Below are 4757 nucleotides of genomic sequence, written 5' to 3' on the forward strand. Positions count from 1 at the left end.
AAGAAAGGCTAGGGGAAAGTAAAATCCAAACTGCAAAAATATTTAGATACACAAGTGTTATACAGAGTTTGCTGATCTCCCAGCCTGGTTTAAATAAATGCTCCAATACAAGTTCTTCTGAAAGAATGTGAGAAATCAAGCACAGCAAACAGGAAGCAGAGGGACAGTAAATGCTAAGGCAATACAAAAAATTAATTAAAAAATGATCTCTTTAAAATTAATAGTTCTATCATTTAAATCCACAAAAATTTCAAGTAATAACCTCCGAGAAACACTTCGGACACAAAATAAGAAAAAAATATAAGAATCTAGAGCCTCACAGCTTTCATTTTCCTGTCCGTGATTTGAAAGCAACACTATGTCTTGACTTACTCATTTTTACAACATAGGGCAACTCCCTCATCCAGCCAGAATATTCAACTTCCTTACTGTCACATCCTCACTCACCACCCGTACAGCAAAATGCACCTGTACACAGCCACCTAAAGGAAGAGGCTGAGGGCGACATTCTCTTTTCCCATCTGCTTTCAAGCAGCCAAAATCCCTTGCTGAAAGAGCACAGATGGTCTGCAGCAGATTCACGCTCTCATGAGGTAGATCCCGGAGCAAATACTTGAGGAGTTGAAAAGCTGAGCAGAAACTGTTCTACTAGAAGGATACCATATGAGATCCAAATTGCCAGAACCTTATGGAAAAGCCTGGGTATAATGCTGTATCTTCTTTTTCAGGAACCCCAGATGGCCAGGTGTCTGGAAAGACTGCTGACTTTTTTTTTAGCAGTCACAAGAAGCTCATATCACTTCCATGAGGAGAAATTCATTACAGCAGTCATAACTTTTAGATGCAACCCTATTCCCTTATGCCAAATACATTAGGCTATTTAAAAACAAGGGATTTCTTGTCTTTATAAATTAAATTCTGCTACTGCAGCAGTTAAAGAAAGCTGTAACCTTGTGTCCTGGTTCGAGCTCAAATCAGGACAACTGGCCATTTTGCAACACTAAACTTGTTTTCATGCTTGCTTTCTCATTTGTTTAGCTCGCTCTGGCACAGTCACACAGTCCGAGTGGTTCAGCTACAGGCTCCAGGCCCTGCACTTTGACTCAAGTCTGAAAAGAAACCCTTTGTACTGTCTGGCTCCACTCCTCCAGAGTCCTCCCTTATTAACCAACATTTGGTGCTGAGGCTTACATTGTTAAAACAGAGGGATATACGAATCCCATTAGGTCTGTGACTAATTGCTACCACTATTAGGTACAAGAATTAGATAAGGAAAAAAAAGCAGCAGCCTCAGCTCAGCTGTTTCTACCAGGAAATCCCAAACAAAAATCCTACCACGGGTATCTGAAACAAACAGGAGGGCTACAACCTCCAGTTAATTAACAAGAGGAAAGGATAAGGAAAACTGAGTACAGGGCTGAGAGTATAAAAAGGAACATGCCATAACCAGACAATAGTCATAGATCAAACAATAATTACACATTTTTAAGTAAGACACTTAACTTTTTTGGTTTCAAATAAAAAAAAAAATTAAAAAAAAAAATCAACATCACTACAGCCCCTAAGCCAGTACCAATCAGTCGGAGCCAGAAAGTAAACGGTAAGGAAAGCTACAAATGAGAATAGATGGCACATGTGTGAGTTCATATACAATGTGAAACTTTTGCAAGGACTCCCCATTTGAGACACAGATATTCCTCGATACTATTAAAATCCCTGACTCCCCTTTGCTGCAAAGGGTTTATGCTTAGGTCAACAGAAGGGCCAACAAAATCCATCTACTTTGTTCATACAGCCAAAACAACTGACCTTTTGGTACCTATCTAATTTTTGAGAACTTCTGCTAGTAATGAAAGTTCACAATGTACTATTGCTATTCCAAAATAAAACGAACAAAAGAAACATCCCCCACTGACAACCTCAATCTGCAAAAAGAACGAACATAACTGCAGGAAGCAGCACTCAGGCTGATAGCAGCAGAACACACTAGTTCCTACTTATTTAAAAAGCTGTAAAAAAAAAATCCACAATGTTTGGAGACTGATGCATTTAATACAGTCAATAACCATAAGATAATTTGCAAATGATGCTGTTAGAGGGAGAAAAAAAAAATCATCTTCAACCTGTTCCCTCTTGTCACAGGTGGCTTATAATCCATACACTCAGTTGTTGAAAGAAATTGTATAAAACCAAGGTACATTTTTTTTTTCCTACAGCGCTTACTCTGTTCTAAGTTTTTGCTGATACATCCTCTGGAATGATCATCAGGGCTTTTTTGGCTTATTTTAAGCTCATTCTGAAGTGTTTTAAAATCAAAAAAATGTGCAGTTGTTTGATGTATTACTGCCTCAAAGCTGCTCATCACTGCCGAGCTGCTGAAGTTCATCACTCCCACAAGATGTGCAAAATCAAATATGTGAACTTCCATGTTGATTACCATACCCAAAATTCTCCAGTCCAGTCAGCAAACTGAACAGTATTCCTCTTCATATGAAAGCAACAGTGAAAAATACAGCCCTGTATAAGACGGTACATTGGGAAGGATACTCAGCTTTCGTATTATTGTGATATTTCTGTAAATGATACTGTGAATTAGCAGAGAGAAAGATTAATCTATGTGGAAGCAGGAATATAATTATTTGCATAACTCAGTTGCAGAGCAATAAAATGCCATCAACTCTGTATCCATAATATCTTAAAATTAGTATCAATCATAAAAAAATGTAGGTTTTGTATCAAAGGCATGGGGAATTTGAGTATTGACTATACAAATCGGTTAAAGCATGGAAAATAAATTATGATGATTTACTGTTCCCTGCAGACTTGATTTAATTTTCAGTGACACCCAGACTTTAATTCACCACATTAAGAAGGTTGCCAGCCTTTCTGATTCCAATACACTGCATTTCAGATCTGCCCAAACTTATCTATTTTTCATGTCCTACCTTTCAAACAGAAATAAAACTTAACAATTTGTCATAGGATCACAATTTATCTTCACATCGGAAATACCCAGATAAAGGATCACAATTTATCTTCACATCAGAAATACCCAGATAAAGAAATCTCATGGAGTAACTGTCAATGCAAGGTCATATTGATATCCAAATGACTCTTGAATATCTGAAGTTTGTTGTGCCTACCTCAGCCAACTGAATATAAGACATACCTCCTTTATAAGGCCAGAGACAGAAAACTGCAGTAATAGTGCTATAGAAAAAGCTTTGTAAGCAAAAGAGTTTGTGTGAGAGTAACTTAAAACGGTCACCACTGCCAGACTAGCAGTGCTGAAATAAAACACGCTAATATATGACTGTTTCACATCAAACACAGAAATACAGCAAGCCCCAGATTTTATTTGGACACCAGATACATATTTGACAGCAGCTCCATGTCTTTCCAGGTTTCATATCCACCTTCTATTATCCTGCCCATCCCTGTAAGTCACTCTTCCAAAATCTGGGAAGTTATAAGGTTATGGTATCACTCTCTTACAAAATACTGCATTAAGAAAACAAAATAGCTCAGCATCTTTTCAGATATCTTCAGAAGGCATCAAAAAAGGCAAATCCTGACTCAAAGAAGATCAATTGTTTTATGTAACGATCTGTTACGTACGCATCAGAAAGGCAAACCACAGCAGGCCAGCATACAGTACGTTGAGAGATAGTGAAGTGCCGGGTGAGCACTGGCTGACCTTGCGCTGTTTTCTTTCTTCCACCTTTGACCACTTGCTCCGCTCCCTCCTCAGGGTTGATCATAGTCTGAACAGTTTGGCTAAAGTGTCTCGCTCCTCAGTCCCCTCCATGTGAGGTTTCTCTCACTCTCACAGTATTCCTCTCCCCTTCTGCTGCCCAGGCCAGAGAAGAATGTAATCGCTATCAAGTCACCTTAAAACGCTCAGGGTAGGACCTTTACAAATTAGCATTTTGAGATTGGCCCAGCCCAAGCTTGCCTGCCTGCATACCCTGAATAACCTGCCACGTCCTGAGACTGCCACACATCCACTGTGGCATGTGCAAAGCTCTCTGTCACTGGCTTCTAACGCAAAGCCACAGGGCTCTTAGCACTCACACGACTGGTTTGACCAGCTCTCCTCCTCCTCACACAATTAGCTTGATGCTAAGGCACCTCTCCCGCATTCCTGATCCTATTCTAAAGCTAAGGAGACAGCCATCTGCATTGCCCCACAATGCAGTAATAAAAAGCAAAGCAAGTGGAAATGCATCAATTCAAAACGTGGTGATGTGGGTAGCAGAGAATGTGCAACACAAACACAGCCCAGCCGAGCCACCCAAACAGTAATAATGGGCCCACGGGCCCAGCTTGCACAAGCAGACAAAACACTTTTCTCCATATGTATATCAGAATATAGAGAAGTTGCACCCTTTCGTTTTTCTTTTCTAAAGAAACACCACTCTTATCGTCATAGATGCGTTCTTCAAAGAAGCGAGCACACATACTCTTCCTCATTACCTCATGGCACTCCCCAAAATTAAGTTTAACTGCACCAGCGCATGTTATGTCCATGTTAAACACTGCAGGAGTACTTGGAGAAGTAGTTAAACTGCAGCCACAGGTCACACACCATGAAAGGCTAGTCCTGGCAAGGGCTGCCATCATTTCTCATACTACCGAGAGATGTGCTTATCCACTGAACTGTTCACAGAGCAACTGACTGGAGTCAAAAGGCAGGAGCAGAGCCTGCTGACAGCAGTGCACACGTATCAGCTTTGTAAGGCAGCAACGTCTCACAG

This window comes from Apaloderma vittatum, unplaced genomic scaffold, assembly GCF_000703405.1.
Source record: "Apaloderma vittatum isolate BGI_N311 unplaced genomic scaffold, ASM70340v1 scaffold20424, whole genome shotgun sequence".
Lineage (NCBI taxonomy): Eukaryota > Metazoa > Chordata > Aves > Trogoniformes > Trogonidae > Apaloderma > Apaloderma vittatum.